General features: G+C 46.7%; 2 long non-coding RNA genes across 2 annotated transcripts in view; one reads left to right on the forward strand and one right to left on the reverse strand.

Moving 5' to 3' along the window:
- Positions 1-12188, forward strand: part of LOC139359934 (uncharacterized) — a 399483-nt gene that overhangs the window by 215624 nt on the left and 171671 nt on the right. The window lies entirely within an intron of this gene.
- LOC105496803 (uncharacterized) lies at positions 859-7674 on the reverse strand. The gene is made up of 3 exons (XR_011616642.1): positions 7004-7674; positions 4870-5049; positions 859-4504 (listed from the first exon to the last, which is right to left on the reverse strand). It is a non-coding gene; the product is annotated as an uncharacterized lncRNA (long non-coding RNA).

Consider the following 12188-nt stretch of genomic DNA (forward strand, 5'->3'; position numbering starts at 1 on the left):
CGCGAACGTGCGGGGGTTTTAAGAGATGATGTTGCTCAGGGACTGACTGTTTTTATTTTAATATGGCCATTTGGCATTTCCCTTTATTTTTTTAAGGTTTGTTGTTAATTAATTAGCAGACATGTTTTCTCTGTATTGTCTGTAAACAATTCTCTTAATTCTAATCTCATCCATAAAGCTATTCTCCCCAAAGAACTTGTGACAATTAAAAAAAATCTTCATAAACTCCACTTCCCAGTAAAAGTTCGTGCAGATTCAAGTCAGAGGCAAAGACCCATCCGTGGGGTCATTTCCCCTGAACTTTGACCTATAGGGTGTTGCCTGAGTGTAGGTTCTTTATGTCCTCGAGGGGAGGCTCCTTAATAAGTGACATTGAAGTCTATCAAGGATCATCCGATGTGGATAGCCTTCGACTCTTATCACTACTGGGAATTGGTGCCAATGAAATAACCCAAAATATGGTAAAAAGCTCTACGGGTGAAATATTTCTAGAACAGAGATCAATTTAACAACATGAATGCCCAAGAATAGGGAGGAAGACGGTTTTGTGTTAGAATATTGTTCACCACTTTAAAATACTTACATAAAGCCACACCGAGGTTCCAACTACGTGTATATGGAAAGAAATTCACAGAAAAAGTTGAGGAAGAAAAAACATAAGACATTAATAAAAGATGTATTACAGAAAAGAACTCAACCACAATCCTGCCACTCTATTTTTCAAGTTTTTTGTATTTGTAAAACATTAATATTTTAATTATGAATGTGTAGATACTTTAAATATAAGAATATATTTAAAGTGCCATATATTTAAAGAGTATATTCCCTGGTGCCGCTGGGAACAGCATGTTTGTTGATATTACAGTAATTTTTCAGTGATTGAAGATTTTATTTAGCAATTAAAGGAAGAAGGTAGGAAGAAAACCTACGGACAATACTGTTTCCTGATGGCAGAATTTCCTCCGTATATCATCCTGCCAAATCACCGCGTCCTGTGGTTTGTTTTTTTCTAGCTTTTCTTATTATGGGGTGGCCACCCCATTTTTAAGAGTTATTGCTCTCCACACAATCAAGTATTTTCTTTTTGTTGCCTGAGTTAAATAGGGATCTGATAATCCGTAATTTACTGCGAATTGCAAGCCAGCACTTTGCCCATGTGTGCTGTGCTTTCGCGGACAGGGAAACTAGATCCAGAGAGGGCAAGCTACTTGTCTGAGCAAACACAGCTCGCAGGGGGCAGACGCAGGATTTGAACCAGCTCTCAAGCCCCCCACTTGTGTTGCCCAGCCCCCGTGGCAGAGCAGGCGTCCGGCTGTTGGGAGGGCCTCGAGGCCTGGAGTGGAGTGGCTTCAGGGCTGTTTATTGTTCCTGCGGCTCATGGTACAACCATCAACTTGATGTTTGAAGGGTGAGGGCGGAGGCACTTTGAAAAGAGCGGAGGAAAGCATCCAGAGGGGTCTGCCTTTTAACAGACACAATAGAAACCAGAGGGCAGCCAGGGTGGCTGAAAGGCTGGTGGGTGGCCAGCAAGCCAGCCGGGTGTTCTGTGCCACCCTCAGATGACATTGTATATAGGACACAGACTTGGCGGCGGGGCCTGGAGCTGTCTGTGGGGCTCTGCACATGGCCTCCCTGGGAGGGCTGGTGGACCTGGTAATGCATCCCTTTCCTGTGGGCATCTGTGGATCATCTTCTGCTGGCTGGGGACAGGTCAGCCGGGCTGAGTCCTGGCTGCTGGCGACTGCGCGATACTGCCCTCAGCCACCTTGCCATCCAGGCATTTGAGAACACGGACAGAGTTCTCAGATGGATTCCTGGAGCAAACCTTGCAATCATGACCTGGTCAGTGAGGGGAATGAATTTTGGTCTGGTGGGCGACCAAACCAGACCACATGCACTGCACTTCATGTTTGCTGGGCATGTCCAATGGGACATGCACTTTTCAGGCCCTATTTTATGCAATCCCAATACAGAATCCGTGAGGTAGGGACCATTGCTCTCCCCAGTTTACAGAAGCGCAAACTAAGGCTCAGAATGGTTCATTCACCCAGGTGGCAGTCTAGGGTGTGATCCTGGGCAGTGTGACCTGGGCTCTCACTGCTGATGTTTATCTCCTGTTTTTCCAGCTCTTCCAGTGGACGGCCTGGCTTGGGCTCCTGACTCTAACACTTTGTCACTCTCCAGCAGCCTGGTCTTCAGCAATGGGCTGGCCGCTCTCTGCCTCAGTTTCCTCATCTACAAAATGAAACTCATAATAGTCCCTCCTCCTGGGTTGTTGTGGGGGTCAAATGAGTCTTTCCACATGTGATGATATAACAGGAGTAGAAATCTACTGGCATTTGGCAATAACTCCATAAAGGTGGTTATTAATACAATTATTATTACTTACTGTCGAGCCTCATCTGTTATGTTCTCCCCTTGTGAAACTGAATCTTCCTTTCCCTCCATCTCCTCTGATGTGAAATGTAGATAATGACAGTCAGCATCAGTGTCACTGAGTGGACGGGACACAGGACACAGACAGCCATTGTTTCAAATCTAAGTCTCTGCAAAAACGTCTGGACCAGCGCAGTTTTATTCTAAATATTCATTCTGTCTTTAGATGCACTTTCTGGTCCTTATCTGGAGCATGATTCTCTCTGACAATAATCATGTAGCCAACATACTTAAAATTCAACATATTAGACAGAGTGGCAGTTGACACAACGAGGGATCTTTTTGTAAGTGCTGGTATTTAGTGGTGACACTGGGGGAAAACACTAAGTGAAGCTTAGCGGTTCTCTTGCTATAAAAGAAAAGGAAATTGCCTTCCATTTAGGCTGAAGCAATTTTCAGACAGTGGGAAGGGGTCAGCTCTGTTGTGAGTTCTTTTTCAGATCGTATTGGCCTAGGAGCTGTTACATTCAAGTTGTGACTTCAGAATAAAAGAAATTGAACTTGCGTTTTGCCAAGTTTAAGTTGGTGACGCCTGGTTCCAGCAGGTCCCAAGGAGAAGTGGTGTTTGCATTTGGCCCTCATGACCTCTGTGTTCCTCAGTAGGGGCTGTGGTCCATGGTGGGAGACTCAGGGGCCAGGGCAGGAGCAGAGAGCATCCAGATGACCGTGCGTGCCACTGTCCAACTGGGCTTTCTCATTAACCCGTGGTCACACCGTCCAATTCATCAAAGAAAACTGAAGCAAGGGGCAGAACCGGCACATGCGTGGGTGCAGGCGAACCCCTGGCTTTGCTAATTGGGGTTCTCTTCCCATCTCAATTAGATTCTGCCATCTGAGCAGAAAAACTAAGAGGGAAGCTGGGATTTTCCAGCCAAGCCCGTCTCGCAGGCCCACGCGTGGTCACTCCTAAGCGTCTGGTGTAAACAGGAGTCATTGTCTATTTGGTGGTGGGATTCCTCCTCTGAAAGCTTGCTGTGGTATCACCAGGGAAGCTGGAGGGGATTTAAGCCCCTCCGAAATCGAGCTGCAGATGCTGCCTTGAACTGGGCACTGCTGTTTCTTTGCTGGGAAAGGCTTTCTTCCTTGAGCGGCGGATCTCTTCCTTCATCAGAATTATCAAGGTTCTGGTCAGCCAGTTCCTCTCCAAAACCACAGCCATTTTCAGGAGACAAAAGCAGCCTGGGTTTATAAGGGATCACTGAATGGCTTTATGGCATGCTGGGAATTACAGAAGTCAAATCAAACAACATGAAATTGTGCCCTTCTTTTGTGTACATTCATTAGAAGGACTTGGAAAATCAAATAATCAGGTATCGGTATTTGTCTTTTGTACAGAAACAATATTGTAAAAAGGCCCTTCGATGAATTCGTAAATTAAAGCAAGGAGATGCTTACTTAAAATGTCGAAAGCCCCCACAGATCTAATACTCCAAACCAAAAATTATATGCTGCACTGATAGTAGATTTTTTCATCCTATCTAAATATGAAAAAGTATTATATGTTATATTGGCATTTAGGCGAAATCTTTCCCTTATAAGGTGTTGGACATAAATAGCTGTATTATGTAACTCTTCGATAGAAGGCATACACACATCTATTAAAGGTTCCAGCTGCTATTGTTATCACTGGAGGCATAAAATTGGAATCCCAACTTCCAATATCAAATTTTAGCACAAACCCTATAAAATGTATCTTGTCAGAATGTGCCAGAACCGCTAAGCTCTTTTCGGCTGAACAAATTGCAGCTGGTGTCCTTAAAGGTCGAGAATCAACTTGCTGTATCCTCAGGGTTTAGGCAGCAAATTGGTCCCAGTTTTCACCCTGCCGCAGGGCCGGCTGGGGAGGGCAGGGGTTTAGATTAGCCGTGGCCTAGGCCGTTTGACGGGGTGACACGAGCCTGCGGGCCGAGTCCAAGGCCTGGAGATAGGACCAACCGTCAGGAATGCGAGGAATGTTTTTCTTCGGACTCTATCGAGGCACACAGACAGACCATGGGGATTCTGTCTGCAGTGACAGCCTTAACATTTGCCAGAGCCCTGGACGGCTGCAGAAATGGCACTGCCCACCCTGCAAGTGAGAAGGTAACGTTTATTTTTGTATTTTTTTCTCTGTCTCCCATATACAGACTGTAGAAAGACCACCAAGTGTGGACCATTTTTTTTTCCACCATGATGTACAATTCACATTTGTTAATAAAAAAAAAAGTGCCCGAGGTCATCCACCTAGACTTTTTTTTTTTCTTAAACAGGAAACGGGTTTCAGATGTTTATATGTTGAAGAGTAAGGCTACTAATCTGTTTAGCCATTTAGCAGGCCCTGGCTAACTCTCTCGTACCTTTTAATGTTCAGACCCCATAGAATGACATTAATTTTTATCTCTCTTGTTATTTAGAATTAAAAAAAAAAAAAAAAAAAGCACTTTCAATAGTCACCTGCTTTTTGGAGACAGCTCCAGTGGAGGTTAAAATAAATGATTCTGGTGGTTTCATTCAGTTGTGCTCTTAGCTGCCCTGGTGCTGTGCGATGGGTTTGAGTATTCAACACGCCCACAATTCTTTAAAATAGAGCATGGTCTCGTGTATTTTCATGTGTCTGTATCCACGAGTGGACATCTGTTGAAGCAACACATTTAGATGAACAGTTGGGGTTCACAAACGCATATACTTATTCTGTCTATAGCAAGGGTGAGAAGTGGTCTCCAGTACTTTTCTTTCAATTTTCTTTGGGTCAGTGTGATGTTTTCCACGTTTCTTTTTAATGTTTGGCTGTGCCAGGTGACACAGAAAAAGCATTTCCCAGGGAGCCGATGATCGCTTCAAAGGGCTTCAACTTGATGCTTGGAAATGAAAAATTTTATTTTATTTCTGCCATTTTTTTCGTCATCCCAGGACCAGTAATTTTAAACAGTTGTTGCTGGTGCAAAGGCTTCCCTGTTTAGTGTGGCAAATCAATGCTATTTTCACTCTGTTGGAGAGGTTTACGTATGTATAGTCCAGGGAGAAAAGAGCACAGACGGGAAGTTTGGATGCTTTTTAGGTGCATTTGTTAGTATTCAAATCATTGGCGTAAAAGACTATTTTAAATGTAGAGTTCAAAGCAGAAGGAATAATATATTATTTGCTAAAACTGGATCAAATGGTTCCCCCTTTTTAACCCACCTGTGTTTGACCAAATGCTTTATGTTTACCCATCTTGCAAGAGTGCAAAAAAACTATTCTGGGAGAATTTCGTCAGGCAGAGAAAACCAGCTAAGATGAAATGAGCTCTTAAAATTTCAGCATCAGTATTTTCAGGATCAGTAAAAAAGTTACTTTCAGGATTAGCAAAACATTATTTGCAAAAATTAAACATAGACAAAGAATCATCTTTTACTTCACTACAAGAATCCTCCCCTCACTCTCGTGTGTGTGTGTGCATGTGTGTGTGTGTGTGTGTGTGTGTGTGTGTGTGTGTGTGTAGAAAGAGTTCTATGAGGCAAAAAATACATTTTCTTGTTTTTTCATCAGAGTACCAGAAGTGGCTGGAGAAAAGATTAGTACAAGTGTAAAAATGGATATGTTAATAAATGTCCAAACTCCTTTAAATGGAGATGAGACGGATATGATAAAACAAATTTTAAATTTTTTTTTTTTTTTTTTTTTTAATCAAACAAGAAGGCCATTTTTAGTGTCTGGGGGCATGTTTTAATTCAGCATTCAAATTATGCCAGGCATAGGTCTCAGGGACTCCCCGTGGAAACCCAGTGACAAAACAATAACACCATCACCTGCGCTGAAAAATGAGCAAAAATAATAGAGTGGTTATCTCGAGAAAGCGGCTCCTGGAAAATGCATCCCTTAAAATGGAAGCACCCAGCAGAGGCTGATCTGTGGGGCTGGGGAGAAATGGAGCAATCGCCATCACTCCAGGCTCGTCTGAGAACCCCAAATTCCATTAAGAAAAGAATCTGCTGAGCAAGACCCTTTTGAAAGCCCCAGGGTGCTAAAGGAGCAGAAGGAAAGCCCGGCTTAGCATCCACACGGCCACCAAAGCCCGGAGGACAGGGACTGCCGGGAGGAACTGATCTGATGAGAGGATCCGTGAGAGAGCAGGGCAACTGCACTAAGGGGCCATTTCTCCAACAAGGACAGGGCACCGGGGAGCTTGGCTAACATGGTCACTCAGCCTTCCTTTGTGGAATCACAGGAGAGGAGGCTGCTTTGGGCCAGCGTTTACGAAAACTGTCTTTTTGGCCCCTGGACCCTGATGAATAGAAAAACTCTGCAGTCTGCAAACCCGCTGCAATCGCTGCGTCAGCTCAGAGCCGAGATGCTTCCCAAATGAACACCTGGATGGTGTAAATCACCCTGACGGTAAACACTTCAGGCCAGGACACAGGCTGCAGGCGGGGTGGGGTGGCATCCTCCCACCCGGCCGGGGTCCATAAACCAGGCGCTGGCCCTGCGCTAATAAATGCTCCTTTCACAGCAAAAGACCCCTCCTCCCAGGCTGGGATCACAGTCCCTGTAGAGAGGGTGCACGGATAACCGACAGCGTTTCTCCCACCCTCACCACCGTCTGACTTACCCCGGGCTGGTATCCGGGAGTGTTGTCAGGCATTTATGCCGTTATGAATGGCTTTACGATACCTCGAGAGGGGGACCAGGGTCACGGGCTTCATGGTGGCTATTTTCTGAAGGTGGCGTGAGAAGATAAAACCAAAATTCAAGGTCTGCTTTTTAAATAGCATGCTAGTAAAATCAGAATAGTAATGACGGGAACTGAAAGATCGATCTGAAATGTTCCTAAGGTTAGTGGGATCTACAATGGCATTCCCTCTTGTAAAACACATTGAACTAAAATGTTAAAATAACTCTCCCTCTTCTTGCTGCTGTCTTAAAATCCTTGACCGCTGATGGATGACCATTTGGTGTAAACAATTCTTATAAAAATCCCCGAATAGGGGAAAAGCAGAGGGTAGACAGCAGAATATATCTAGAAAAAGAACACCTCCTGGGGAATTTCTTTGCATTCGGATGCTCTACTTTAAAAAATAAAATCTCTCCGTATAATTATCCAGTTAGGAGGAGTCTTTTAAATGATATCTTTTGTCTTCAGCCAGACAGATGTGAGGACACACAATGTAAACGTTATACAGCAGCTTTGGGAGAGGCTTTTTATGGCCCTGTGTCTTTCCACTCACAGTACAGACTCGAGAAATGTAGGGAACTCGAGAGCAGCCACTCGGCCCCAAGATCAACCCAGAACCAAAGAAAAACAACCAAGAGAAATTATTCTTCAGCCTGGAATGAAACCGGGATCAAATGGTTGCTGATCAGAGCACATATTTAAATTGGAAAAGTCAAATTGAGCATTATTAAATAAAGCTTGTTTAATATGTTTCAAACAGAAAATGTCTTTGGAAGAGCATTTTAAACCTGATATTAAAATCTGGCCGAGCGCATGTCCCGAGGCTTCATTGGTGAGCACAGGAATTTGGGTCCTTTTAAGAAGTGCGGTCTTCTCCCTTCACAAGGTGTTTTTTTCCCCAATGTATAAAATGAAAGCAGAAAGGTTTTTAGGTAGCTATTTAAGACTGTTCGTGCAACATAATAAATATAAGACAATTGACCCGTGTTTTAATGTTTATTCATAAGACGAAGTGCAGCCCGGCTGTTGCAGTGACGCGGGCGGCTTGCTGGAGCCGAGAACACCCACGTGTGGGGTGATGTTTTCCCACCACAGTGCAGTGGGTTAGCAACTGACCCGTGCTCCCACCAAACCTAAAACCACTCTCTAATGGGCTTTACAGTATTTACATTTTGAATTTTATTTATAGGACACCAGATGTCTATGTTCAAAAGAAAAAAAAAATCATTTGGAATATAAAATCCCTCCCCTTCCCCACATTCGTTAGCTGAGGAGATATTTGCCTTCCCCCCTGCAATGCGTCAATGCCTTGCAAGCCAGTTCTGAGCTGGGGTTTATGGTCTTTTTGGAGGTTAGGGAGGCGGGAGACTGAGCATTTATTCCTATTTTCTGTGTGACCATGGGCTTGCCTTTATTTCTGGGATGCGTTTTCTCCTGAGACTCTTTGCATCTCTCAGCGACCACCCTCTTACTCATTAAACTCTTCTGACACAGAGGAATGGAGCTGGGCAGAAGCTCAAAGCCAGACCTTAAGAAAACTGCTTAAGATCTTACCCGAGCCGCAGCGTCCGGCTGTGAGAGCTGGGGCAAGCAGATAACTATGTCTTTCCTCCTTCATCCCTGAAAGTGGTCTTAGAATAAAAGTGCTTCAAAAACACAACTGGATATTTTTATTCACTTCTTCATTGTTTTCTTTGTCAAATAACCTCAGAATGTGCAAACCCAACAAGGCACACAGCCCAACAGCCCTCCCCTGACTGATCTGCCTGCAACTGCCAGTCACTTCTCATCTCCAAATCACACAGCAGATTCTGCAGATTCATTCCTAACACTGAACCTCTCCCAGGGCCCTCCAGGAAATTGCCTCTCCTCCCCACAACACAGATAGAAGAGCAGTTTATTCTTCAGTCCGGACCCACTCCAGAGGTTCGGCCTGATTCCTTCCTGTAAGTCCTACCGGCCGGCGGTGAGGGCAGCACATGAGATCACGCTGCGGACGGACTTTAAAGCGCCGCAGAGAACGGTGCATAGGGGCTGAGGCCACTGTCGAGCGCTCGCTAGGGCCAGGTGTATTCCAAGTGCATTCTGCATGTCACCTCTGCTCTGTTAACCTCCAGAGGTCTCCCAGTCCCGCTTCTTAGTGAGGCTCGTGACCACTGTGCGTACTGCCCGGAGGGACAGTGGCCCTGAAGAAAGACACTGAAAGCCTAGGGGTTGAGCAGCCACGCCTGGCACCTGGTGGCTCCAAGGGCTCTGGAGAGAATCGCCAGTCCCCAGGCTAAGTTCTGGTTCCCCCAACTTCTAGCCGAATTTCCATATCCACATCCAAAGAAAACAGCCTCAGGATTCCTTCCGTGATTTACTTGTGATTTACTTTGAATGCCCTTATGAGGCCAGAGGGGAAGGTGTAGTGGCAAGTGAGTGAGGACAGAAGGTATGAAGGTCTGAAGCCAGGGTGGGTGGACCGTGTGTTTAATGCCCCTCCCAGGGCCTGGAGGTCAGAGCTGGAGGCCAGGCTTGAGAAGGGCCTGAGTGCTGCCTCAATTAATCAATAAGAGCCCAGAGAAGCTTGTTTGTTCTTTACACCTCTTGAGCATCAAAGGAGAGAAGCTGAGATGCGGAAGGTCATAGCTGCAGGACTCAGTATGTTGCTGGCCTGGGACACCAGGAAGGGAACCAGAAAGAGGGAGATGAAGGAGGTGAAGATGGGGTTCTGGGCAGGCAGATAAGAAAGAGGTGGAGTTGAAAACGCTTTGGGGCTAGAGACCCGGGGAGAGGGGAGAAGTCCTGGTGCTGTTAATAGCCAGGCGGAGCTGAGAAGATGAGGCGGGGTCAGGGGAGTGGGAAGCAGGCAGCGCTCTCCGGGAAGTGTAGGGACGAGGAGAGGCTGGGTGGGTGGCTGAGGGAGGTGGCAGGGATCTGCCCCATTCTCCTGTCACTGGCGCTCACTTCTGCTGCAGAGACCTTTGTCTCCTGCTGTCCCTAGCCCAAGGCTCCCATCCTAGGCCCAGCAGTTCTCATTCCCTAGAGAGTTTTACCACACAGATGCCCCCCAGGGACTTAGAAGACCCTGAGGGCATGTGACTGCTTTATTTATTATGTATTTATTTTTACCAGCTCCCAGGTAATTCTGTGCACAGCCAGGGATTGAGAACCGCCCCAAGCCTAAACTTCTAGATTCAAACTTAGGAAATACACTTCCATGTAATGAACTGGAGACTTCTGAGGTTTTGTTTCTTTGTCTTTAATTCCTGCTCCCTAAGGGTGCCCTGCCAGGGTGGGGGCTCACCTTGGTCCAAAGGCCACAGCAGCCTGCGAGGAAAGCACCACTGCAGCCTACTTGACACCCGGGAGGTGGCGCGAGCTGGGTGGGGGCGCTTTGGACTGGTTCTTCGTGAAGCAGAAACGCTCTCAGCTTTGGGAGAGGTTTCCAGGATGCCCACGTCTGTTCTGTCCCTTTGTTTGTGGGTTGGGTCTGAAGGAAAGCAACACGGCTATCTTGTGCTGGTCTCTACCCTAGCCCCAGGGCCTCGCTGTCCAAACCGAGAGCATGCACAGGACTGGCCCAAAAGCCACCTCAGGAACGCTCCCCTTCATCAGCATGGGGATCTCCCTTCCTTAGTAAACACAGTAAGACAAAACCAAAGAGAAAACTTAAAAGCCTTCTGGGAAGAATTCAAATCTTCTTGAATGAAGATGAATTCCAGTTATTTGTTATAAGTATTTACAAGGCTACATTGGCCCACTTACTTTTCTGTAAATCACAAACCTCTTTAATGACAGCTAACATATACATATATGGAGAGAGAGGGGGAGAGAGAGAGAGAGAGAGAGAGAGAATATCTAGTGAGTCAGGCACCATTTCAGGAGCCTCACGTCGGTGAATCTATTTCACTGTGTCCACTACCCTATGGGGCAGGTATTTTTTGTGCCCATTTTACAGATGGGGTAAGTGAGGCCCAGAAGACTTGCCCCAAGGCATACAGCTAGTAAGTACCAGAGCTCAGATTCGGCCCCTGACCTCTGCAGGGCAGTGGTGCTGAGGAGAGAGGAGGGTATTATTATTAAATTGGAAAACATGATGATTATTTAAGAGAGTTTCTTAAGTGGTGTCCTCAGAGCCACAACCCCAGCCAGTTCTGCTGCTCTGGGAGTCACTTTTCCTTTCTGAGGCCGGAGTTTCCTCTTCCATAGCTTGGATTAGCAGCGCCTGCTGTGGGGTGGCCCCGTGATGTGGCGCCCGCTGCATCTCTCTCCCTTGTGCACCCGCCCAGGCCTCCAACACCGATTTCCTCCTCTATTCTTTCTGGTTCCTGAGCCCTGAGGGTGTGAATTGTGTGGAGCTCGGGTCTGTTTGTTCTCGGGGAAGAGAAGAAATCTTTCTGGAAATATCAAACCAATTTTTGCTGGGACAACACATGAGGCTTGAGCCAAAAACACGGCAACCAAACAAAAATTGGAGCAGGCTTAGAAAAGATGTAGGACCCCAGCTGGTGAGGGAGGCCCTCTGTCTTTTGGATTCTGGGAATGAGGTGGACTTGCAGCTCCAGCTTCTCCCTAAGATGGCGGGAGGACACATGGGCCCCTAGCTCTGCAAAGCGTTGGGGAGTCTCTGAATCCCAGACACCCCAGAGGACACAGTGCCTCGGTGCTTTTCCTCGGGGGAGATGATGGTTTGCACGGAGCCCGGCCCCAAAGCCAGCATCCCTGCAGCCTGTGTGGCCAGGGCAGGGTCCTGCCTCTCCAGGGCTGGGCAGGACTGGGATGTAGCAACCCCCATCCAGGAGGTGCCCTTCAGCCCCTCCCTTCCGCCAGCAGCCTCCAGGTCCCACAGACCCACCGCTCAACCTGAGCTCTAGGTGCCCCTGTCTCCTCAACTGTGAAGTGGGCCTCAACCTGCCTCTGAAGTGTGGCTGTGGGGATTGCCTGAGATAATGTTCGAGGCTTATAAAAGGTCAGTACAGAGCCTTCCAGAACCCTCCACAAAGTTATAACGATAAAAACCAAACAGCACAAGTGGGGTCCTTGCTCACAAACATCTCCTCCTCACACCAACCGAAGGAGGTGGTCACCACCACAAACCCATTTGTCAGATGTCAGCCCCGAGGCCCAGGGCAGTGCT

The sequence above is a fragment of the Macaca nemestrina genome, chromosome 18, assembly GCF_043159975.1.
Source record: "Macaca nemestrina isolate mMacNem1 chromosome 18, mMacNem.hap1, whole genome shotgun sequence".
Lineage (NCBI taxonomy): Eukaryota > Metazoa > Chordata > Mammalia > Primates > Cercopithecidae > Macaca > Macaca nemestrina.